The following is a 27,429-nucleotide window of genomic DNA, read 5'->3' on the forward strand; positions in this document are numbered from 1 at the left end:
AAAATCATCACAATGGATGCATTTCTCTGGGAAACGTTTACATTTATCGTCTGGCATCTAATGCCGCATGATGAGGTATGCCGTCACACTACTCTGTACGAAAAAGAAGCTTTAAAGTTGTTGCAGTCACCAAGAAAGGGGCACAGAAAATCAAGTTTTTGTTTTTGAAAATTCAGTTTTTGGCCGGTTTGCAGACTTGAAGTTGACTTAGGACCTTAAGATTTTGCATGAACCGAACTCTAGCAGCCACATTACACGAGAAAAAGCGAGAAGTTGTAATGCGTAGTAAAAACCGCAGAAAACCTAACGTTTTCAACATTTGTTTTCGAAATGACATAAATGAAAATCATCACAATGGATGCATATCTCTGGGAAACGTTTACATTTATCGTCTGGCGTCTAATGCCGAATGATGAGGTATGCCGTCACACCACTCTGTACGAAAAAGGAGCTTTAAAGTTGTTGCAGTCACCAAGAAAGGGACACAGAAAATCAAGATTTGGTTTTTGAAAATTCAGTTTTTGGCTGCGTTTGCTGCCTTGTAGTTGACCTAGGACCTTAAGATTTTGCATGAACCGAACTCTGGCAGCCACATTACACGAGAAAAAGCGGGAAGTGGTAATGCGTAGTAAAAACCGCAGAAAGCCTAACGTTTTCAACATTTGTTTTCGATATGACGTAAATGAAAATCATCACAATGGATGCATTTCTCTGGGCAACGTTTACATTTATCGTCTGGCATCTAATGCCGCATGATGAGGTATGCCATCACATCACTCTGCACGGAAAAGAAGCTTTAAAGTTGTTGCAGTCACCAAGAAAGGGGCACAGAAAATCAAGTTTTTGTTTTAGAAAATTCAGTTTTTGGCTGCGTTTGCTGCCTTGTAGTTGACCTAGGACCTTAAGATTTTGCATGAACCGAACTCTGGCAGCCACATTACACGAGAAAAAGGGAGAAGTGGTAATGCGTAGTAAAAACCGCACAAAACCTAACGTTTTCCACATTTGTTTTCGGAATGACGTAAGTGGAAATCGTCACATTGAACGCATTTCTCTCGGAACCGTTTACATTTGTCGTCTGGCAACTAATGCCGCGTGACGTGGTTTGCGGTCGCACCACTCTGTACGAAGTAGAAGCTTCTAAGTTGTTGCAGTCACCAAGAAAGGGGCACAGAAATTCAAGTTTTACTTTTTGAAAATTCACTTTTTGGCCGCTTTTGCTGCCTTGTAGCTGACCTCGGCCCTTACGATTTTCCATGAACCGATCTCTGGCAGCCACATTACACGAGAAAAGGCGAGAAGTGGTAATGCGTAGTAAAAACCGCAGAAAACCTAACGTTTTCTACATTTTCTTTCGAAATGACGTAACTGGAAATCCTCACAATGGACGCATTTGTCTCGGAAACGTTTACATTTATTGTCTGGCAACTAATTCCGCGTGACGAGGTTTGCTGTCGCACCACTCTGTACGAAGTAGAAGCTTCTAAGTTGTTGTAGTCACCAAGAAAGGGGCACAGAAATTCGAGTTTTAGTTTTTGAAAATTCAGTTTTTGGCCGCTTTTCTGCCTTGTATTTGACCTAGGAACTTAAGATTTTGCATGAACCGAACTCTGGCAACCACATTACACGAGAAAAGGCGAGAAGTGGTAATGCGCGGTAAAAACCGCAGAAAACGTAACGTTTTCAACACTTGTTTTGGATATGACTTATATGAAAATCGCCACATTGGACGCATTGATCTCGGAAACGTTTACATTTATCGTCTGACAACTAATGCCGCGCTATGAGGTTTGCGGTCGCACCACTCTGTACGAAGTAGAAGCTCCAAAGTTGTTGCAGTCACCAAGAAAGGAGCACAGAAGTTCAAGTTTTAATTTCTGAAATTTCAATTTTTGGCCGGTTTTGCAGCTTTGTAGTTGACCTAGGACCTTAAGATTTTGCATGAACCAAACCCTGGCAGCCACATTACACGGGAAAAAGCAAGAAGTGGTAATGTTCAGTCAAAACCGCAGAAAACCTAACGTTTTCTACATTTGTTTTCGAAATGACGTAACTGAAAATCTTCACAATGGACGCATTTCTCTCGGAAACGTTTACTTTTATCGTCTGGCAACTAATGCCGCGTGATGAGGTTTGCGGTCGCACCACTCTGTACGAAGTAGAAGTTTCTAAGTTGTTGCAGTCACCAAGAAAGGGGCACAGAATTTCAAGTTTTAGTTTTTGAAAATTCAATTTTTGGCCGCCTTTTCTGCCTTGTAGTTGACCTAGGAACTTAAGATTTTGCATGAACCGAACTCTAGCAGCCACATTACACGAGAAAAAGCGAGAACTTGTAATGCGTAGTAAAAACCGCAGAAAACCTAACGTTTTCTACATTTGCTTTCGAAATGACGTAACTGAAAATCGTCACATTGGACGCATTTCTCTCGGAAACGTTTACTTTTATCGTCTGGCAACTAATGCCGCGCGATGAAGTTTGCGGTCGCACCACTCTGTACGAAGTAGTAGCTTCTAAGTTGTTGCAGTCACCAAGAAAGGGACACAGAAATTCAAGTTTTAGTTTTTGAAAAATCAATTTTTGGCCGCTTTTGCTGCCTTGTAGTTGAAATAAGAACTTAAGATTTTGCATGAACCTAACTCTGGCAGCAACATTACACGAGAGAAAGCGAGAACTTGTAATGCGTAGTAAAAACCGCAGAAAACCTACGGTTTTCTACATTTGTTTTCGAAATGATGTAACTGAAAATCTTCACAATGGTCGCATTCCTCTCGGAAACGTTTACATTTTTCGCCTGGCAACTAATGCCGCGTGATGAAGTTTCCGGTCGCACCACTCTGTACGAAGTAGAAGCTTCTAAGTTGTTGCAGTCACCAAGAATGGGACACAGAAATTCAAGTTTTAGTTTTTGAAAATTCAATTTTTGGCCGGTTTTGCTGCCTTGTAGTTGACCTGGGACCTTAAGATATTGCATTAACCGAACTCTGGCACCCGCATTACACCAGAGAAAGGGGGAAGTGGTAATGCGTAGTAAAAACCAAAGAAAACCTAACATTTTCTATACTTGTTTTCGAAATGACGTAACTGAAAATCTTCACAATGGACGCATTTCTCTCGGAAACGTTTACATTTATCGTCTGGCAACTAATGCCGCGTGACAAGGTTTGCGGTCTCACCACTCTGTACGAAGCAAAAGCTTCTAAGTTGGTGCAGGCACCAAGAAAGACGCACAGAAATTCAAGTTGTAGTGTTTGAAAATTCAATTTTTGGCCGGTTTAGCTGCTTTGTAGTTGACCTAGGACCCTAAGATTTTGCATGAACCAAAACCTGTCATCCCCATTACACGAGAAAAAGCGAGAAGTGGTAATGCGGAGTAAAAACCGCAGAAAACCTAACGTTTTCTACATTTGTTTTCGAAATGACGTAACTGAAAATCTTCACAATGGACGCATTTCTCCCGGAATCGCTTACATTTATCGTCTGGCAACTAATGCCGCGTGATGAGGTTTGCGGTCGCACCATTCTGTACGAAGTAGAAGCATCTAAGTTGTTGCAGTCACCAAGAAAGGAGCGCAGAAATGCAAGTTTTAGTTTTCAAAAATTCAGTTTTTGGCAGCTTTTGCTGCCTTGAGTTGACCTAGGACCTTTATATTTGGCATGAACCAAACTCTGGCAACCACATTACACGAGAAAAAGCAAGAAGTGGTAATACGTAGTAAAAACCGCAGAAAACCTAACGTTTTCTACATTTGTTTTCGAAATGACGTAACTGAAAATCGTCACATTGGACGCGTACCTCTCGGAAACGTTTACATTTATCGTCTGGCAACTAATGCCGCGTGACGAGGTCAGCGGACGGACCACTCTGTACGAAGTAGAAGCTTCTAAGTTGTTGCAGTCAACAAGAAAGGGGCACAGAATTTCAAGGTTCAGTTTTTGAAAATTCAGTTTTTGGCCGCTTTTGCAGCCTTGTAGATGAGCTAGGACCTTACGATTTTGCATGAACCGAACTCTGGCACCCGCATTACACCAGAGAAAGCGAGAAGATGTAATGCGTAGTAAAAACCGCAGAAAACCTAACGTTATCTACATTTATTTTCGAAATGACGTAACTGAAAATCGTCACATTGGACGCATTTCTCTAGGAAACGTTTACATTTATCGTCTGGCAACTAATGCCGCGTGATGAGGTTTGCGGTCACCATGAACCGAACTCAGGCAGCCACATTACACGAGAAAAAGCGAGAAGTGGTAATGCGTGTTAAAAACCGCAAAACACCTGCCGGTTTCTACATTTGTTTTCGAAATGACGTAACTCATCTTCACAATGAACGCATTTCTCTCGGAAACGTTTACATTTATCGTATGGCAACTAACGCCGCGTGATGAGGTTTGCGGTCGCACCACTCTGTACGAAGTAGAAGCTTCTGAGTTGTTGAAGTCACCAAGAAAGGAGCACAGAAATTCAAGTTTTAGTTGTTGAAAATTCAATTATTGGCCGATTTTGAAACCTTGTAGTTAACCTAGGACCTTAAGATTTTGCATGAGCAAATCCTGGCAGCCACATAACACGAGAAAAAGCGAGAATTGGTAATGCGTAGTAAAAACCGCAGAAAACCTAACGTTTTCTACATTTGTTTTCGAAATGACGTCACTGGAAATCGTCACAATGGACGCATTTTTATCGGAAACGATTACATTAATCGTCTGGCAACTAATGCCGCGTGACGAGGTTTGCGGTCTCACCGCTCTGTACGAAGTAGAAGTTTCTAAGTTGTTGCAGTCACCAAGAAAGTAGCACAGAAATTCAAGTTTTAGTTTTTGAAAATTCAATTTTTGGACGGTTTTGCTGCCTTGTAGTTGACCTAGGACCTTAAGATTTTGCGTGAAACGACCTCTGGCAGCCACATTACACGAGAAAAAGCGAGAAGTGGTAATGCTTAGTAAAAACCGCAGAAAACCTAACGATTTCTACATTCGTTTTTAAATGACGTAACCGGAAATCGTCACGTTGGACGCATTTCTCTCGGAAGCTTTTACATTAATCGTCTGGCAACTAATGCCGCGTGACGAGGTTTGCGGTCTCACCACTCTGTACGACGTAGAAGCTTCTAAGTTGTTGCAGTCACCAGGAAAGCGGCACAGAAATTCAAGTTTTAGTGTTTGAAAATTTAATTTTTGGCATGTTTTGCTTCTTTGTAGTTGACCTAGGACCTTAAGAGTTTGCATGAACCAAACCCTGGCAGCTACATTACACGAGAAAAAGCGAGAAGTGGTATTGCGCAGTAAAAACCGCAGAAAACCTAACGTTTTCTACACTTGTTTTCGAAATGACGTAACTGAAAATCGTCACATTGGACGCATTTCTCTCGGAAACGTTTACATTTATCGTCTGGCAACTAATGCCGCGTGTCGAGGTTAGCGGACGCACCACTCTGTACGAAGTAGAAGCTTCTAAGTTGCTGCAGTCAACAAGAAAGGGGCACAGAATTTCTAGTTTTAGTTTTTGAAAATTCACTTTTTGGCCGCTTTTGCAGCCTTGTAGTTGACCTAGGACCTTATGATTTTGCATGAACCGAACTCTGGCACCCGCATTACACCAGAGAAAGCAAGAAGTGGTAATGCGTAGTAAAAACCGCAGAAAAGCTAACGTTATCTACATTTGTTTTCGAAATGATGTAACTGAAAATCGTCACATTGGACGCATTTCTCTCGGAAACGTTTACATTTATATCGTCTGGGAACTAATGCCGCGTAATGAGGTTTGCGGTCGCACCACTCTGTACGAGGTAGAAGCTTCTAATGTGTTGCAGTCAATAAGAAAGGGGCACAGAATTTCAAGTTTTAGTTTTTGAAAGTTCAGTTTTTGGCCGCTTTTGCTGCCTTGTAGTTGGCCTAGGACCTTAAGATTTTGCATCGACCGATCTCTGGCAGCCACATTACACGAGAAAAAGCGAGAAGCTGTAATGCGTAGTAAAAACCGCAGAAAACCTAACGTTTTCTACATTTGTTTCCGAAATGACGTAACTGAAAATCTTCAAAATGGACGCATTTCTCTCGGAAACGTTTATATTTTTCGTCTGGCAAGTAATGCCGCGTGATGAGGTTTGCGGTCGCACCACTGTGTACGAAGTAGAAGTTTCTAAGTTGATGCAGTCACCAAGAAAGGTGACTTCAACAACTCAGAAGCTTCTACTTCGTACAGAGTTGAATGCGACGGCAAACCTCGTCACGCGGCATTATTTGCCAGACGATAAATGTAAACGTTTCCGAGAGAAATGCGCCCAATATGACAATTTTCATTTACGTCATTTCGAAAACAAATGTAGAAAACGTTAGGTTTTCTGCGGTTTTTACTACGCATGACCACTTCTCGCTTTATTTCGTGTAATGTGGCTGCCAGAGTTCGGTTCATGCAAAATCTTAAGGTCCTAGGTCAACTACAAGGCAGCAAAACCGGAACAAAATTGAATCTTCAAAAACTAAAACTTGAATTTCTGTTCTCCTTTCTTGGTGACTGCAACAACTTAGAAGTTTCTACTTCGTACAGAGTGGTGCGACCGCAAACCTCATCACGCGGCATTAGTTCCCAGACGATATAAATGTAAACGTTTCCGAGAGAAATGCGTGTAATGTGACGATTTTCATATACGTCAGTTCCAAAACAAATGTAGAAAACGTTAAGTTTTCTGCGGTTTTTACCGCGTATTACCACTTCTCGCCTTCTCTCGTGTAATGTGGCTGCCAGAGTTCGGTTCATGCAAAATCTTAAGGTCCTAGGTCAACTACAAGGCAGCAAAAGTGGCCAAAACTGAATTTTCAAAAACTAAAACTTGAATTTCTGTGCTCCTTTCTTGGTGACTGCAACAACTTAGAAGCTTCTACTTCGTACAGTGTGGTGCGACTGCAAACCTCGTAACGCGGCATTAGTTGCCAGACGAAAAATGTAAACGTATCCGAGAGAAATGTGTCCATTGTGAAGATTTTCAGTTACGTCATTTCGAAAACAAATGTAGAAAACGTTAGGTTTTTTGCGGTTTTTAATACGCATTACAACTTCTCGCTTTTTCTCGTGTAATGTGGCTGCCAGTGTTCGGTTCACGCAAAATCTTAAGGTCCTAGGTCAACTACAAGGCAGCAAAAGCGGCCAAAAACTGAATTTTCAAAAACTAAACATCGAATTTCTGTGCCTCTTTCTTGGTGACTTCAAAATCCTAGAAGCTTCTACTTCGTACACAGTGGTGCGACCGCAAACCTCATCACGCGGCATTAGTTGCCAGACGATAAATGTAAACGTTTCCTAGAGAAATGCGTCCAATGTGACGATTTTCAGTTACGTCATTTCGAAAACAAGTGTAGAAAACGTTAGGTTTTCTGAGGTTTTTACTAAGCATTACCACTTCTCGCTTTTTGTCGTGTAATGTGGCTGCCAGAGTTCGGTTCACGCAAAATCGTAAGGTCCTAGGTCAACTACAAGGCAGCAAAACCGGCCAAAAATTGAATTTTCAAAAACTAAAACTTGAATTTCTGTGCTCCTTTCTTGGTGACTGCAACAACTTAGCTACTTCTACTTCGTACAGAGCAGTGAGACCGCAAACCTCGTCACGCGGCATTAGTTGCCAGACGATAAATGTAAACGTTTCCGAGAGAAGTGCGCCCAATATGGCGATTTTCATTTGTGTCATTTAGAAAACAAATGTAGAAAACGTTAGGTTTTCTGCGGTTTTTGCTACGCATTACCACTTCTCGCTTTATCTCGTGTAATGTGGCTGCCAGAGTTCGGTTCATGCAAAATCTTAAGGTCCTATGTCAACTACAAGGCAGCAAAAGCGGCCAAAAACTGAATTTTCAAAAACTAAAACTTGAATTTCTGTGATCCTGGCTTGGTGACTGCAATAACGTAGAAACTTCTACGTCGTACAGAGTGGTGCGACCGCAAACCTCATAATTCGGCACTTGTTCCCAGACGATATAAATGTAAACATTTCCGGGGAGAAATGCGTCCAATGTGACGATTTTCAGTTACGTCATTTCGAAAACAAATGTAGAAAACGTTAGGTTTTGTGCGGTTTTTACTACGCATTACCACTTCTCCCTTTTTCTCGTGTAATGTGGCTGCCAGAGTTCGGTTCATGCAAAATCTTAAGGTCCTAGGTCAACTACAAGGCAGCAAACGCAGCCAAAAACTGAATTTTCGAAAACAAAAACTTGATTTTCTGTGCCCCTTTCTTGGTGACTGCAACAACTTTAAAGCTTCTTTTTCGTACAGAGTGGTGTGACGGCATACCTCATCATGCGGCATGAAATGCCAGACGATAAATGTAAACGTTTCCCAGAGATATGCATCCATTGTGATGATTTTCATTTATGTCATTTCGAAAACAAATGTTGAAAACGTTAGGTTTTCTGCGGTTTTTACTACGCATTACAACTTCTCGCTTTTTCTCGTGTAATGTGGCTGCTAGAGTTCGGTTCATGCAAAATCTTATGGTCCTAGGTCAACTTGAAGGCTGCAAACCAGCCAAAAACTGAATTTTCAAAAACTTAAACTTGAATTTCTGTGTGACTGCAACAACTTAGAAGGTTCTACTTACTACACAGTGGTGGGACCGCAGACCTCATCACGCGGCATTAGTTGCCAGACGACAAATGTAAACGTATCCGAGAGAAATGCATCCATTGTGAAGATTTTCAGTTACGTCATTTCGAAAACAAATGTGGAAAACGTTAGGTTTTCTGCGATTTTTACTACGCGTTACCACTTCTCGCTTTTTCTCGTGTAATGTGTCTGCCAGAGTTCGGTTCACGCAAAATCTTAAGGTCCTCGTTCAACTACAAGGCAGCCAAACCGGCCAAAAATTGAATTTTCAAAAACTAAAACTTGAATTTCTATGCTCCTTTCTTGGTGACTGCAACAACTTAGAAGCTTCTACTTCGTACAGTGTGGTGCGACCGCAAACCTCGTCACACGGCATTAGTTGCCAGACGAAAAATGTCAACATTTCCGAGAGAAATGCATCCATTGTGAAGATTTTTAGTTACGTCATTTCGAAAACAAATGTAGAAAACGTTAGGTTTTCTGCGGTTTTTACAACGCATCGCAACTTCTCGCTATTTCTCGTGTAATGTGGCTGCCAGAGTTCGGTTCATGCAAAATCTTAAGGTCCTAGGTCAACTACAAGGCAGCAAAACCGGAACAAAATTGAATCTTCAAAAACTAAAACTTGAATTTCTGTTCTCCTTTCTTGGTGACTGCATCAACTTAGAAGTTTCTACTTCGTACAGAGTGGTGCGACCGCAAACCTCATCACGCGGCATTAGTTCCCAGACGATATAAATGTAAACGTTTCCGAGAGAAATGCGTGTAATGTGACGATTTTCATATACGTCAGTTCCAAAACAAATGTAGAAAACGTTAAGTTTTCTGCGGTTTTTACCGCGTATTACCACTTCTTGCCTTCTCTCGTGTAATGTGGCTGCCAGAGTTCGGTTCATGCAAAATCTTAAGGTCCTAGGTCAACTACAAGGCAGCAAAAGTGGCCAAAACTGAATTTTCAAAAACTAAAACTTGAATTTCTGTGCTCCTTTCTTGGTGACTGCAACAACTTAGAAGCTTCTACTTCGTACAGTGTGGTGCGACTGCAAACCTCGTAACGCGGCATTAGTTGCCAGACGAAAAATGTAAACGTATCCGAGAGAAATGTGTCCATTGTGAAGATTTTCAGTTACGTCATTTCGAAAACAAATGTAGAAAACGTTAGGTTTTTTGCGGTTTTTAATACGCATTACAACTTCTCGCTTTTTCTCGTGTAATGTGGCTGCCAGTGTTCGGTTCACGCAAAATCTTAAGGTCCTAGGTCAACTACAAGGCAGCAAAAGCGGCCAAAAACTGAATTTTCAAAAACTAAACATCGAATTTCTGTGCCCCTTTCTTGGTGACTTCAAAATCCTAGAAGCTTCTACTTCGTACACAGTGGTGCGACCGCAAACCTCATCACGCGGCATTAGTTGCCAGACGATAAATGTAAACGTTTCCTAGAGAAATGCGTCCAATGTGACGATTTTCAGTTACGTCATTTCGAAAACAAGTGTAGAAAACGTTAGGTTTTCTGAGGTTTTTACTAAGCATTACCACTTCTCGCTTTTTGTCGTGTAATGTGGCTGCCAGAGTTCGGTTCACGCAAAATCGTAAGGTCCTAGGTCAACTACAAGGCAGCAAAACCGGCCAAAAATTGAATTTTCAAAAACTAAAACTTGAATTTCTGTGCTCCTTTCTTGGTGACTGCAACAACTTAGCTACTTCTACTTCGTACAGAGCAGTGAGACCGCAAACCTCGTCACGCGGCATTAGTTGCCAGACGATAAATGTAAACGTTTCCGAGAGAAGTGCGCCCAATATGGCGATTTTCATTTGTGTCATTTAGAAAACAAATGTAGAAAACGTTAGGTTTTCTGCGGTTTTTGCTACGCATTACCACTTCTCGCTTTATCTCGTGTAATGTGGCTGCCAGAGTTCGGTTCATGCAAAATCTTAAGGTCCTATGTCAACTACAAGGCAGCAAAAGCGGCCAAAAACTGAATTTTCAAAAACTAAAACTTGAATTTCTGTGATCCTGGCTTGGTGACTGCAATAACGTAGAAACTTCTACGTCGTACAGAGTGGTGCGACCGCAAACCTCATAATTCGGCACTTGTTCCCAGACGATATAAATGTAAACATTTCCGGGGAGAAATGCGTCCAATGTGACGATTTTCAGTTACGTCATTTCGAAAACAAATGTAGAAAACGTTAGGTTTTGTGCGGTTTTTACTACGCATTACCACTTCTCCCTTTTTCTCGTGTAATGTGGCTGCCAGAGTTCGGTTCATGCAAAATCTTAAGGTCCTAGGTCAACTACAAGGCAGCAAACGCAGCCAAAAACTGAATTTTCGAAAACAAAAACTTGATTTTCTGTGCCCCTTTCTTGGTGACTGCAACAACTTTAAAGCTTCTTTTCCGTACAGAGTGGTGTGACGGCATACCTCATCATGCGGCATTAGATGCCAGACGATAAATGTAAACGTTTCCCAGAGAAATGCATCCATTGTGATGATTTTCATTTACGTCATTTCGAAAACAAATGTTGAAAACGTTAGGTTTTCTGCGGTTCTTACTACGCATTACCACTTCCCGCTTTTTCTCGTGTAATGTGGCTGCCAGAGTTCGGTTCATGCAAAATCTTAAGGTCCTAGGTCAACTTCAAGGCTGCAAACCGGCCAAAAACTGAATTTTCAAAAACTAAAACTTGAATTTCTGTGCTCCTTTCTTGGTGGCTGCAACAACTTAGAAGGTTCTACTTCCTACACAGTGGTGCGACCGCAGACCTCATCACGCGGCATTAGTCGCCAGACGACAAATGTAAACGTTTCCGAGAGAAAAGCGTTCAATGTGACGATTTCCACTTACGTCTTGCCGAAAACATATGTTGAAATCGTTAGGTTTTGTGCGGTTTTACTACGCATTACCACTTCTCCCTTTTTCTCGTGTAATGTGGCTGCCAGAGTTCGGGTCATGCAAAATCTTAAGGTCCTAGGTCAACTACAAGGCAGCAAACGCAGCCAAAAACTGAATTTTCAAAAACCAAAACTTGAAATTCTGTGTCCCTTTCTTGGTGACTGCAACAACTTTAAAGCTTCTTTTTCGTACAGAGTGGTGTGACGGCATACCTCATCATGCGGCATGAAATGCCAGACGATAAATGTAAACGTTTCCCAGAGATATGCATCCATTGTGATGATTTTCATTTATGTCATTTCGAAAACAAATGTTGAAAACGTTAGGTTTTCTGCGGTTTTTACTACGCATTACAACTTCTCGCTTTTTCTCGTGTAATGTGGCTGCTAGAGTTCGGTTCATGCAAAATCTTATGGTCCTAGGTCAACTTGAAGGCTGCAAACCAGCCAAAAACTGAATTTTCAAAAACTTAAACTTGAATTTCTGTGTGACTGCAACAACTTAGAAGCTTCTACTTACTACACAGTGGTGGGACCGCAGACCTCATCACGCGGCATTAGTTGCCAGACGACAAATGTAAACGTATCCGAGAGAAATGCATCCATTGTGAAGATTTTCAGTTACGTCACTTCGAAAACAAATGTAGAAAACGTTAGGTTTTCTGCGATTTTTACTACGCGTTACCACTTCTCGCTTTTTCTCGTGTAATGTGTCTGCCAGAGTTCGGTTCACGCAAAATCTTAAGGTCCTCGTTCAACTACAAGGCAGCCAAACCGGCCAAAAATTGAATTTTCAAAAACTAAAACTTGAATTTCTATGCTCCTTTCTTGGTGACTGCAACAACTTAGAAGCTTCTACTTCGTACAGTGTGGTGCGACCGCAAACCTCGTCACACGGCATTAGTTGCCAGACGAAAAATGTCAACATTTCCGAGAGAAATGCATCCATTGTGAAGATTTTTATTTACGTCATTTCGAAAACAAATGTAGAAAACGTTAGGTTTTCTGCGGTTTTTACAACGCATCGCAACTTCTCGCTATTTCTCGTGTAATGTGGCTGCTAGAGTTCGGTTCATGCAAAATCTTAAGGTCCTAGGTCAACTACAAGGAAGCAAAAGCGGCAAAAAACTGAATTTTCAAAAACTAAACATTGAATATCTGTGCCACTTTCTTGGTGACTGCAACAACTTAGATACTTCTACTTCGTACAGAGCGGTGAGACCGCAAACCTCGTCACGCGGCATTAGTTGCCAGACGATAAATGTAAACGTTTCCGAGAGAAGTGCGCCCAATATGGCGATTTTCATTTGTGTCATTTCGAAAACAAATGTAGAAAACGTTAGGTTTTCTGCGGTTTTTACTACGCATTACCACTTCTCGCTTTATTTCGTGTAATGTGGCTGCCAGAGTTCGGTTCATGGAAAATCTTAAGGTATTAGGTCTACTACAAGGCAGCAAAACCGGAACAAAATTGAATCTTCAAAAACTAAAACTTGAATTTCTGTTCTCCTTTCTTGGTGACTGCAACAGCTTAGGAGCTTCTACTTCGTACAGAGTGGTGCGATCGCAAACCTCATCACGCGGCATTAGTTCCCAGACGATATAAATGTAAACGTTTCCGAGAGAAATGCGTCCAATGTGACGATTTTCATATACGTCAGTTCCAAAACAAATGTAGAAAACGTTAAGTTTTCTGCGGTTTTTACCGCGCATTACCACTTCTCGCCTTCTCTCGTGTAATGTGGCTGCCAGAGTTCGGTTCATGCAAAATCTTAAGGTCCTAGGTCATCTACAAGGCAGCAAAAGTGGCCAAAACTGAATTTTCAAAAACTAAAACTTGAATTTCTGTGCTCCTTTCTTGGTGACTGCAACAACTTAGAAGCTTCTACTTCGTACAGTGTGGTGCGACTGCAAACCTCGTAACGCGGCATTAGTTGCCAGACGAAAAATGTAAACGTATCCGAGAGAAATGTGTCCATTGTGAAGATTTTCAGTTACGTCATTTCGAAAACAAATGTAGAAAACGTTAGGTTTTTTGCGGTTTTTACTACGCATTACAACTTCTCGCTTTTTCTCGTGTAATGTGGCTGCCAGTGTTCGGTTCATGCAAAATCTTAAGGTCCTAGGTCAACTACAAGGCAGGAAAAGCGGCCAAAAACTGAATTTTCAAAAACTAAACATTGAATTTCTGTGCCCCTTTCTTGGTGACTTCAAAATCCTAGAAAAGCGAGAAGCTGTAATGCGTAGTAAAAACCGCAGAAAACCTAACGTTTTCTACATTTGTTTCCGAAATGACGTAAGTGAAAATCTTCAAAATGGACGCATTTCTCTCGGAAACGTTTATATTTTTCGTCTGGCAAGTAATGCCGCGTGATGAGGTTTGCGGTCGCACCACTCTGTACGAAGTAGAAGTTTCTAAGTTGATGCACTCACCAAGAAAGCGGCACAGAAATTGAAGTTATAGTTTTTGAAAATTGAGTTTTTGGCCACTTTTGCAGCCTTGTAGTTGACCTAGGACCTTATGATTTTGCATGAACCGAACCCTGGCAGCCACATTACACGAGAAAAAGTGAGAAGTGGTAATGCGTAGTAAAAACCGCAGAATACCTAACGTTTTCTACATTTGTTTTCGAAATGACGTAACCGAAAATCTTCACAATGGACGCATTTCACTCGCAAACTTTTACATTTATCGTCTGACAACTAATGCCGCCAGACGAGGTTTATGGTCGCACCACTTTGTACGAAGTAGAAGCTTCTAAGTTGTTGCAGTCACCAAGAAAGGGGCACAGAAATTCAAGTTATAGTTTTTGAAAATCAAGTTCTTGGCCGCTTTTGCAGCATTGTAGTTGACCTAGGACCTTATGATTTTGCATGAACCGAACCCTGGCAGCCACATTACACGAGAAAAAGCGAGAAGTGGTAATGCGTAGTAAAAACCGCAGAAAACATAACGTTTTCTACATTGTTTTCAAAATGACGTACCTGACAATCGTCACATTGGACGCATTACTCTCGGAAACGTTTACATTTATCGTCTGGCAACTAATGCCGCGTGACGAGGTCTGCGGTCGCACCACTCTGTACGAAGTAGAAGCTCCTAAGTTGTTGCAGTCACCAAGAAAGGGGCACAGAAATTCAAGTTATAGTTTTTGAAAATCAAGTTCTTGGCCGCTTTTGCAGCATTGTAGTTGACCTAGGACCTTATGATTTTGCATGAACCGAACCCTGGCAGCCACATTACACGAGAAAAAGCGAGAAGTGGTAATGCGTAGTAAAAACCGCTGAAAACCTAACGTTTTCTACACTTGTTTTTAGAAATGTCGTAACTGAAAATCTTTACAGTGGACGCATTTCTCTCGGAAACGTTTACATTTATCGTCTGGCAACTAATGCCGCGTGATGAGGTTTGCGGTCGCACCACTCTGTACGATGTAGAAGCTTCTAAGTTGTTGCAGTCACCAAGAAAGGAGCACAGAAATTCAAGTTTTAGTTTTTGAAAATGCAGTTTTTGGTCACTTTTGCTGCCTTGTAGTTGACCTAGGACTCCTAAGATTTAGAATGAACCGAACTCTGGCAGCCACATTACACGAGAAAAAGCGAGATGTGGTAAAACGTAGTAAAAACCGCAGAAAACCTAACGTTTTCTACATTTGTTTTCGAAATGACATAACTGGAAATCATCACATTGGACGCATTTCTCTCGGTAACTTTTACATTAATCGTCCGGCAACTAATGCCGCGTGACGAGTTTTGCGGTTGCACCAATCCGTAAAAGTAGATGATTCTAAGTTGTTGTAGTCACCAAGAAAGGAGAACAGATTTTTAAGTTTTAGTTTTTTGAAAATTCAATTTTTGGCCGGTTTTGCTGCCTTGTAGTTGACCTAGGACCTTAAGATTTTGCATGAAAAGTACCCTGGCAGCCACATTACAAGAGAAAACGCGAGAAATGGCAATGCGTAGTAAAAACCACAGAATACCTAACATTTTCTATACTTGTTTTCGAAATGACGTAACTGAAAATCGTCACATTGGGCGCATTTCTCTCGGAAACGTTTACATTTATCGTCTGGCAACTAATTCCGCGTGACTAGGTTTGCGGTCTCACCACTCTGTACGAAGCAAAAGCTTCTAAATTGTTGCAGTCACCAAGAAAGAGGCACAGAAATTCAAGTAGTAGTGTTTGAAAATTCAATTTTTGGACGGTTTTGCTGCTTTGTAGTTGACCTAGGACCTTAAGATTTTGCATGAATCAAACCCTGGCAGCCACATTACACGAGAAAAATCGAGAAGTGGTAATGCGCAGTAAAAACCGCAGAAAACCTAACGTTTTCTACATTTGCTTTCGAAATGACGTAACTGAAAATCGTCACATTGGACGCATTTCTCTCGGAAACGTTTACATTTTTCGTCTGGCAACTAATGGCGCGTGATGAGGTTTGCGGTCGCACCACTCTGTACCAACTAGAAGCTTCTAAGTTGTCGCAGTCACATAGAAAGGAGAACAGAAATTCAAGTTTTAGTTTTTGAAAATTCAATTTTTGGCCGGTTTTGCTGCCTTGTAGTTGACCTGGGACCTTAAGATATTGCATGAACCGAACTCTGGCAGCCACATTACACGAGAAAAACCGAGAAGTGGTAATACGTAGTAAAAACCGCAGAAAACCTAACGTTTTCTACATTTGTTTTCGAAATGACATAACTGGAAATCATCACATTGGACGCATTTCTCTCGGAAACTTTTACATTAATCGTCTGGCAACTAATGCCGCGTGACGAGTTTTGCGGTCTCACCACTGTGTACGAAGTAGAAGCTTCTAAGTTGTTGCAGTCACCCAGAAAGGGGCACAGAAATTCAAGGTTTAGTTTATGAAAATTCAGTTTTTGGCCGCTTTTGCTACCCTGTAGTTGCCCTCGGACCTTAAGATTTTGGATGAACCGAACTCTGGCAGCCACATTACACGAGAAAAATCGAGAAGTGCTAATGCGTAGTAAGAACCGCAGAAAACCTAACGTTTGCTACATTAGTTTTCGAAATGACGTAACTGAAAATCGTCACATGGGACGCATTTCTCTCGGAAATGTTTACATTTATCGTCTGGCAACTAATGCCGCGTGACGAGGTTTGCGCTCGCACTACTCTGTACGAAGTAGAAGCTTCCAAGTTGTTTCAGACACCAAGAAGTGGCAGAGAAATTCAAGTTTTAGTTCTTGAAAATGCAGTTTTTGGCCACTTTTGCTGCCTTGTAGTTGACCTAGGACTCCTAAGATTTAGCATGAACGGAACTCTGGCAGCCACATTACACTAGAAAAAGCGAAAAGTGGTAATGCGCAGTAAAAACCGCAGAAAACTTATCGTTTTCTACATTTGTTTTTAAAATGACGTAACTGAAAATCTTCACATTGGACGCATTTCTCTCGGATATGTTTACATTTTTCGTCTGGCAACTAATGCCGCGTTACGAGGTTTGCAGTCGCACCACACTGTACGAAGTAGAAGCTTCTAAGTTGTTGCAGTCACCAAGAAAGGAGCACAGAAATTCAAGTTTTAGTTTTGGAAAATTCAGTTTTGGCCACTTTTGCTGCCTTGTAGATGACCTAGGACCTTAAGATTTTGCATGAACCGAATCCTGGCAGCCACATTACACGAGAAAAAGTGAGAAGTGGTAATGCGTAGTAAAAACCGCAGAATACCTAACGTTTTCTACATTTGTTTTCGAAATGACGTAACCGAAAATCTTCACAATGGACGCATTTCACTCGCAAACTTTTACATTTATCGTCTGACAACTAATGCCGCCAGACGAGGTTTATGGTCGCACCACTTTGTACGAAGTAGAAGCTTCTAAGTTGTTGCAGTCACCAAGAAAGGGGCACAGAAATTCAAGTTATAGTTTTTGAAAATCAAGTTCTTGGCCGCTTTTGCAGCATTGTAGTTGACCTAGGACCTTATGATTTTGCATGAACCGAACCCTGGCAGCCACATTACACGAGAAAAAGCGAGAAGTGGTAATGCGTAGTAAAAACCGCAGAAAACATAACGTTTTCTACATTGTTTTCAAAATGACGTACCTGACAATCGTCACATTGGACGCATTACTCTCGGAAACGTTTACATTTATCGTCTGGCAACTAATGCCGCGTGACGAGGTCTGCGGTCGCACCACTCTGTACGAAGTAGAAGCTCCTAAGTTGTTGCAGTCACCAAGAAAGGGGCACAGAAATTCAAGTTATAGTTTTTGAAAATCAAGTTCTTGGCCGCTTTTGCAGCATTGTAGTTGACCTAGGACCTTATGATTTTGCATGAACCGAACCCTGGCAGCCACATTACACGAGAAAAAGCGAGAAGTGGTAATGCGTAGTAAAAACCGCTGAAAACCTAACGTTTTCCACACTTGTTTTTAGAAATGTCGTAACTGAAAATCTTTACAGTGGACGCATTTCTCTCGGAAACGTTTACATTTATCGTCTGGCAACTAATGCCGCGTGATGAGGTTTGCGGTCGCACCACTCTGTACGATGTAGAAGCTTCTAAGTTGTTGCAGTCACCAAGAAAGGAGCACAGAAATTCAAGATTTAGTTTTTGAAAATGCAGTTTTTGGTCACTTTTGCTGCCTTGTAGTTGACCTAGGACTCCTAAGATTTAGAATGAACCGAACTCTGGCAGCCACATTACACGAGAAAAAGCGAGATGTGGTAAAACGTAGTAAAAACCGCAGAAAACCTAACGTTTTCTACATTTGTTTTCGAAATGACATAACTGGAAATCATCACATTGGACGCATTTCTCTCGGTAACTTTTACATTAATCGTCCGGCAACTAATGCCGCGTGACGAGTTTTGCGGTTGCACCAATCCGTAAAAGTAGATGATTCTAAGTTGTTGTAGTCACCAAGAAAGGAGAACAGATTTTTAAGTTTTAGTTTTTTGAAAATTCAATTTTTGGCCGGTTTTGCTGCCTTGTAGTTGACCTAGGACCTTAAGATTTTGCATGAAAAGTACCCTGGCAGCCACATTACAAGAGAAAACGCGAGAAATGGCAATGCGTAGTAAAAACCACAGAATACCTAACATTTTCTATACTTGTTTTCGAAATGACGTAACTGAAAATCGTCACATTGGGCGCATTTCTCTCGGAAACGTTTACATTTATCGTCTGGCAACTAATTCCGCGTGACTAGGTTTGCGGTCTCACCACTCTGTACGAAGCAAAAGCTTCTAAATTGTTGCAGTCACCAAGAAAGAGGCACAGAAATTCAAGTAGTAGTGTTTGAAAATTCAATTTTTGGACGGTTTTGCTGCTTTGTAGTTGACCTAGGACCTTAAGATTTTGCATGAATCAAACCCTGGCAGCCACATTACACGAGAAAAATCGAGAAGTGGTAATGCGCAGTAAAAACCGCAGAAAACCTAACGTTTTCTACATTTGCTTTCGAAATGACGTAACTGAAAATCGTCACATTGGACGCATTTCTCTCGGAAACGTTTACATTTATCGTCTGGCAACTAATGCCGCGTGATGAGGTTTGCGGTCGCACCACTCTGTACGAAGTAGAACCTTCTAAGTTGTTGCAGTCACCAAGAAAGGGACACAGAAATTCGAGTTTTAGTTTTTGAAATTCAATTTTTGGCTGCTTTTGCTGCCTTGTAGTTGACCTAGGAACTTAAGATTTTGCATGAACCGAACTCTGGCAGCCACATTACACGAGAAAAAGCGAGAACTTGTAATGCGTAGTAAAAACCGCTGAAAACCTATCGTTTTCTACATTTGTTTTCGAAATGACGTAACTGAAAATCTTCACAATGCACGCATTTCACTCGGAAACGTTTACATTTTTCGTCTGGCAACTAATGGCGCGTGATGAGGTTTGCGGTCGCACCACTCTGTACCAACTAGAAGCTTCTAAGTTGTCGCAGTCACATAGAAAGGAGAACAGAAATTCAAGTTTTAGTTTTTGAAAATTCAATTTTTGGCCGGTTTTGCTGCCTTGTAGTTGACCTGGGACCTTAAGATATTGCATGAACCGAACTCTGGCAGCCACATTACACGAGAAAAACCGAGAAGTGGTAATACGTAGTAAAAACCGCAGAAAACCTAACGTTTTCTACATTTGTTTTCGAAATGACATAACTGGAAATCATCACATTGGACGCATTTCTCTCGGAAACTTTTACATTAATCGTCTGGCAACTAATGCCGCGTGACGAGTTTTGCGGTCTCACCACTGTGTACGAAGTAGAAGCTTCTAAGTTGTTGCAGTCACCCAGAAAGGGGCACAGAAATTCAAGGTTTAGTTTATGAAAATTCAGTTTTTGGCCGCTTTTGCTACCCTGTAGTTGCCCTCGGACCTTAAGATTTTGGATGAACCGAACTCTGGCAGCCACATTACACGAGAAAAATCGAGAAGTGCTAATGCGTAGTAAGAACCGCAGAAAACCTAACGTTTGCTACATTAGTTTTCGAAATGACGTAACTGAAAATCGTCACATGGGACGCATTTCTCTCGGAAATGTTTACATTTATCGTCTGGCAACTAATGCCGCGTGACGAGGTTTGCGCTCGCACTACTCTGTACGAAGTAGAAGCTTCCAAGTTGTTTCAGACACCAAGAAGTGGCAGAGAAATTCAAGTTTTAGTTCTTGAAAATGCAGTTTTTGGCCACTTTTGCTGCCTTGTAGTTGACCTAGGACTCCTAAGATTTAGCATGAACGGAACTCTGGCAGCCACATTACACTAGAAAAAGCGAAAAGTGGTAATGCGCAGTAAAAACCGCAGAAAACTTATCGTTTTCTACATTTGTTTTTAAAATGACGTAACTGAAAATCTTCACATTGGACGCATTTCTCTCGGATATGTTTACATTTTTCGTCTGGCAACTAATGCCGCGTTACGAGGTTTGCAGTCGCACCACACTGTACGAAGTAGAAGCTTCTAAGTTGTTGCAGTCACCAAGAAAGGAGCACAGAAATTCAAGTTTTAGTTTTGGAAAATTCAGTTTTGGCCACTTTTGCTGCCTTGTAGATGACCTACGACCTTAAGATTTTGCATGAACCGAACTCTGGCAGCCACATTACACGAGAGAAGGCGAGAAGTGGTAATGCGCGGTAAAAACCGCAGAAAACTTAACGTTTTCTACATTTGTTTTGGAACTGACGTATATGAAAATCGTCACATTGGACGCATTTCTCTCAAAAACGTTTACATTTATATCGTCTAGGAACTAATGCCGCGTGATGAGGTTTGCGGTCGCACCACTCTGTACGAAGTAGAAGCTCCTAAGCTGTTGCAGTCACCAAGAAAGGAGAACAGAAATTCAAGTTTTAGTTTTTGAAGATTCAATTTTGTTCCGGTTTTGCTGCCTTGTAGTAGACCTAATACCTTAAGATTTTCCATGAACCGAACTCTGGCAGCCACATTACACGAAATAAAGCGAGAAGTGGTAATGCGTAGTAAAAACCGCAGAAAACTAACGTTTTCTACATTTGTTTTCGAAATGACGTAACTGAAAATCGTCACATTGGACGCATTTCTCTCGGAAACGTTTACATTTATCGTCTGGCAACTAATGCCGCGTGTCGAGGTTTGCGGCCGCACCACTCTGTACGAAGTAGAAGCTCCTAAGTTGTTGCAGTCACCAAGAAAGGGGAACAGAAATTCTAGTTATACTTTTTGAAATATTGAGTTTTTGGCCGCTTCTGCAGCCTTGTAGTTGACCTAGGGCCTTATGATTTTGCATGAACCGAACCCTGGCAGCCACATTAGACGACAAAAAGTGTGAAGTGGTAATGCGTAGTAAAAACCGCAGAAAACCTAACGTTTTCTACATTTGTTTTCAAAATGACGTAACTGAAAATCTTCACAATGGACGCATTTCTCTCGGAAACGTTTATATTTATCGTCTGGCAACTAACGCCGCGTGATGAAACTTGCGGTCGCACCACTGTGTACGAAGTAGAACCTTCTAAGTTGTTGCAATCACCAAGAAAGGGGCACAGAAATTCAAATTTTAGTTCTTGATAATTCAATTTTTGGCCGGTTTTGCTGCATTGTAGTTGACCTAGGACCTTAAGATTTTGCATGAACCGAACTCTGGCAGCCACAATACTCAGGAAAAAGCGGGCACTTGTAATGCGTAGTGATAACCGCAGAAAACCTAACGTTTTCTACATATGTTTTCGAAATAACGTAACTGGAAATCGTCACATTGGACGCATTTCTCTCGCAAACGTTTACATTTATCGTCTGGCAACTAATGCCGCGCGACGAGGTTTGCGGTCGCACCACTGTGTACGAAGTAGAACCTTGTAAGTTGTTGCAGCCACTAAGAAAGGGGCACAGAAATTCAAGTTTTAGTTTTTAAAAATTGAGTTTTCGGACGCTTTTGCAGCCTTGTAGTTGACCTAGGACCTTAAGATTTTGCATGAACCGAACTCTGGCAGCCACATTAAACGAGAAAAAGCGAGAAGTGGTAATGCGTAGTAAAAACAGCAGAAAACCTAACGTTTTCTACATTTGTCTTCGAAATGACATAACTGAAAATCCTCACATTGGACTCATTTCTCTATGAAACGTTTACATTTATCGTCTGGCAACTAATGCCGCGTGACGAGGTTTGCGTTCGCACCACTCTGTACGAAGTAGAAGCTTCTAAGTTGTTGCAGTCACCAAGAAAGGAGCACAGAAATTCAAGTTTTAGTTTTTGAAAATTCAGTTTTTGGGCGCTTATGCTGCCTTGTAGTTGACCTAGGACCTTAAGATTTTGCATGAACCGAACTCTGGCAGCCACATTACACGAGAAAAAACGAGCAGTGGTAATGCAGAGTAAAAACCGCAGAAAACCAAACGTTTTCAACATTTGTTTTCGAAATAACGTAACTGGAAATCGTCACATTGGACGCATTACTCTCAGAAACGTTTTTATTTATCGTCTGGCAACTAATGCCACGTGACGAGGTTTGCGGTCGCACCACTCTGTACGAAGTAGCAGCTTCTAAGTTGTTGCAGTCACCAAGAAAGGGAAGCAGAAATTCAAGTTTTAGTTTTAGAAATTTCAGTTATTTTTCGCTTTTTTAGCCTTGTAGTTGACCTAGGTCCTTATGATTTTGCTTGAACCGAACTCTGGCAGCCACATTACACGAGAAAAAGGAGAAGTGGTAATGCGTAGTAAAAACCGCAGCAACCTAACGTTTTCTACATTTCTTTTCGCAATAACGTAACTTAAAATTAAGTTTTTGGTCGGAATTGCTGCCTTGTAGTCTACCTAGGACCTTAAGATTTTGCATGAACCGAACTCTGGCAGCCACATTACACGAGAAAAAGCGAGAAGTGGAAATGTTTAGTAAATACCGCAGAAAACCTAACGTTTTTTACATTTGTTTTCGAATTGCCGTAACTGAAAATCATCAAAATGGACGCATTTCTCTCGGAAACGTTTACATTTACTGTCTGGCAACTAATGCCGCGTGATGAAGTTTGCGGTCGCACCACTCTGTACGAAGTAGAAGCTTCTAAATTGTTGCAGTCACCAAGAAAGGCGCACAGAAATTCAAGTTTTAGTTTTTGAAAATTCAGTTTTTGTCCGCTTTTGCAGACTTGTAGTTGTCCTAGGACCTTAAGATTTTGCACGAATCGAATCCTGGCAGCCACATTACACGAGAAAAAGCGAGAAGTGGTAATGCGTAGTAAAAACCGCAGAAAACCTAACGTTTACTACATTTGTTTTCGAAATAACGTAACTGAAAATCGTCACATTGGACGCATTACGCTCAGAAATGTTTACTTTTATTGTCTGGTACCTAATGCCGCGTGACGAGGTTTGCGGTCGCAACACTCTGTACGAAGTAGAAGTTTCTAATCTGTTGCAGTCAACAAGAAAGGGGCACAGAAGTTCAAGCTTTAGTTTTTGAAAATTATTTTTTGGCCGGTATTGCTGCCTTGTAGTTGACCTAGGACCTTACGATTTTGCATGAACCGAACACTGGCAGCCACATTACACGATAAACAGAGAGAATTGGTAATGCGTGGTAAAAACCGTAGAAACCTAACGTTTTCTACATTTGTTTTCGAAATGACGTAACTGAAAATCGTCACATTGGACGCATTTCTCTCGGAAACGTTTTCTTTTATCGTCTGGCAACTAACGCCGAGTGATGAAGCTTGCGGTCGCACCACTGTGTACGAAGTAGAACCTTCTAAATTGTTGCAATCACCAAGAAAGGGGCACAGAAATTCAAGTTTTAGTTTTTGATAATTCAATTATTGGCCGGTTTTGCTGCCTTGTAGTTGACCTAGGACCTTAAGATTTTGCATGATCCGAACTCTGGCAGCCACATTACACGACAAAAAGCGAGAAGTGGTAATGCGTAGTAAAAACTGCAGAAAACCAAATGTTTTCTACATGTGTTTTCGAAATGACGTAAATGAAAATCTTCACAATGGACGCATTTTTCCCGGAAACGTTTCCATTTATCGTCTGGCAACTAATGCCGCAAGATGAGGTTTGCGGTCACACCACTGTGTACTAAGTAGAAGCCTCTAAGTTGTTGCAATCACCAAGAAAGCAGCACAGAAATTCAAGTTTTAGTTTTTGAAAATTCAATTTTTGGCCGGTTTTGCTGCCTTGTAGTTTACCTAGGACCTTAAGATTTTGCATGAACCGAACTCTGGCAGCCACATTACACGAGAAAAAGGGAGAAGTGGTAATGCGTTGTAAAAACCGCAGAAAATCTAACGTTTTCTACATATGTTTTCGGAATGACGTAATTGAAAATCGTCACGTTGGACGCATTTCTCTCAGAAACGTTTACATTTATCGTCTGGCAATAAATGCCGCGTGACGAGGTTTGCGGTGCACCACTCTGTACGAAGTAGAAGCTTCTAAGTTGTTTCAGTCACCAAGAAGCGCACAGAAATTCATTTTTTTTTTTTTAAACTTCAATTTTTGGCCGCTTTTGTTGCCTTGTAGTTGACCTAGGACCTTAAGATTATGCATGAACCGAACTCTGGCAGCCACATTACACGGGAAAAAGCGAGGACTTGTAATGCGTAGTGATAACCGCAGAAAACCTAACGTTTTCTACATTTGTTTTCGAAATGACGTAACTGAAAATCGCCACAATGGTCGCATTTCTCTCGGAAACGTTTACATTTATCGTCTGACAAGTAATGCCGCGTGACGAGGTTGTCGGTCGCTCCACTCTGTACGAAGTAGATGCTTCTAAAATGTTGCAGTCACCAAGGAACGGGCACAGAAATTAAAGTTAATTTTTTGAAAATTCAGTTTTTGGCCGCTTTTGCAGCCTTGTAGTTGACCTAGGTCCTTAAGATTTTGCATGAACCGAACTCTGGCAGCCACATTACAAGAGAGAAAGCGAGAAATGGTAATGTGTAGTAAAAACCGCAGAAAACCTAACCTTTTTAACATTTGTTTTCGAAAGGACGTAACTGAAAATTCAGTTTTTGGCCGGTAATGCTGCCTTGTAGTTGACCTAGGACCTTAAGATTTTGCATGAACCGAACTCTGGCAGCCACATTACACGAGAAAAAGCGAGAACTGGTAATGTGTAACCGCTGGAAACCTAACGTTTTCTACATTTATTTTCGAATTGACGTAACTGAAAATCTTCACAATGGACGCATTTCTCTCGGAAACGATTACATTTATCGTCTGGCAACTAATGCCGCATAACGAGGTTTTCGGTCGCACCACTCTGTACGAAGTAGAAGCTTCTAAGTTGTTGCAGCCACCAAGAAACGAGCACAGAAATTCAAGTTTTAGTTTCTGAAAATTCAATTTTTGTCCGGTTTTGCTGCCTTGTAGTTGACCTAGTCCTTAAGATTTTGCATGAACCGAACTCTGGCAGCCACATTACACGAGAAAAATTGAGAAGTAGTAATGCGTAGTATAAACCGCAGAAAACCTAACGTTTTCTACATTTGTTCTCGAGATGACGTAACTGAAAATCGTCACATTGGGCGTATTTCTCTCGGAAACGTTTTTTTATCGTCTGGCAACTAATGCCGCGTGATGAGGTTTGCGGACGCACCAGTCTGTACGAAGTAGACCCTTCTAAGTTGTTGCAGTCACCAAGATAGGGGCACAGAAGTTCAAGTTTTAGTTTTTAATAATTCAGATATTAGCCGCTTTTGCACCCTTGTAGTTGACCTAGGTCCTTAAGATTTTGCATGAACCGAACTCTGGCAGCCACATTACACGAGAAAAAGCGAGAAGTGGTAAGGTGTAGTAAAAACCGCAGAAAACCTAACGTTTTCTACATTTATTTTCGAATTGACGTAACTGATAATCTTCACAATGGACGCATTACTCTCGGAAACGTTTACATTTATCGTTTGGCAACTAATGCCGCGTGACGAGGTTTGCGGTCGCACCACTCTGTACGATGTAGAAGCTTCTAAGTTGTTTCAGTCACAAAGAAAGGAGCACAGAAATTCAAGTTTTAGTTTTTGAAAATTCATTTTTTGGCCGGTTTTGCTGCCTTGTAGTTGACCTAGGACCTCAAGATTTTGCATGAACCGAAGCCTCACAGCCACATTACACGAGAAAAAGCGAGAAGTGGTAATGCGTAGTATAAACCGCATACAACCCAACGGTTTCTACATTTCTTTTCGAAATGACGTAACTGAAAATCGTAACATTGGACGCAATTCTCTCGGAAACGTTTACATTTATCGTCTAACAACAAATGCCGCGTGACGACGTTTGCAGTCGTACCACTCTGTATGAAGTAGAAGCTTCTAAGTAGCTGCAGTCACCAAGAAAGAGGCACTGAAATTCAAGTTTTAGTTTTTGAAAATTCAGTTTTTGGCCGCTTTTGCAGCCTTGTAGTTGACCTAGGTCCTTAAGGGTTTGCATGAACCGAACTCTGGCAGCCACATTACACGAGAAAAAGCTGGAAGTGGTAATGTGTAGTAAAAACGGCAGAAAACCTAACGTTTTCTACATTTGTTTTCGAAATGACGTAACTGAAAATTCAGTTTTTGGCCAGTATTGCAGCCTTGTAGTTGACCTAGGACCTTTAGATTTTGCATGAACCGAACTCAGGCAACCACATTACACGAGAAAAAGCGAGAAGTGGAAATGCGTAGTAAAAACCGCAGAAAACCTAACGTTTACTACATTTGTTTTCGAAATGACGTAACTGAAAATCTTGAGAATGGACGCATTTCTCTCGGAAACGTTTACATTTATGGTCTGGCAACTATTGCCGCGGGACGAGGTTTTGGGTCGCACCACTCTGTACTAAGTAGAAGTTTCTAAGTTGTTGCAGTCACCAACAAACGGGCACAGAAATTCAAGTTTTAGATTTTGAAAATTCTGTTTTTTGGCAGCTTTTGCTGCCTTGTAGTTGACTTAGGACCTTAGGATTTTGCATGAACCGAACTCTGGCAGCCACATTACGCGAGAAAAAGCGAGCAGTGGTAATGCGTGGTAAAAACCACAGAAAACCTAACGTTTTCTACATTTGTTTTCGAAATGACGTAACTGAAAATCGCCACATAGGTCGCATTTCTCTCGGAAACGTTTACATTTATCGTCTGGCAACTAATGCCGCGTGACGAGGTTTGCAGTCGCACCACTCTGTACGAAGTAGAAGCTTCTAAGTTGTTGCAGTCACCAAGAAAGTGGCAAAGAAATTCAAGTTTTAGTTTTTGAAAATTGAGTTTTCGGCCGCTTTTCCAGTCTTGTAGTTGACCTAGGACCTTAAGATTTTGCATGAACCGAACTCTGGCAGCTACACTACACGAGAAAAAGCGAGAAGTGGTAATGCGTAGTAAAAACCGCAGTAAACCTAACGTTTGCTAAATTTGTTTTCGAAATGACGTAACTGTAAATCTTCACAATGGACGCATTTCTCTCGGAAACGTTTACATTTATCGTCTGGCAACTAATGCCGCGTGATGAGGTTTGCGGTCGCAC

This window comes from Schistocerca serialis, unplaced genomic scaffold (assembly GCF_023864345.2).
Source record: "Schistocerca serialis cubense isolate TAMUIC-IGC-003099 unplaced genomic scaffold, iqSchSeri2.2 HiC_scaffold_1351, whole genome shotgun sequence".
NCBI lineage: Eukaryota > Metazoa > Arthropoda > Insecta > Orthoptera > Acrididae > Schistocerca > Schistocerca serialis.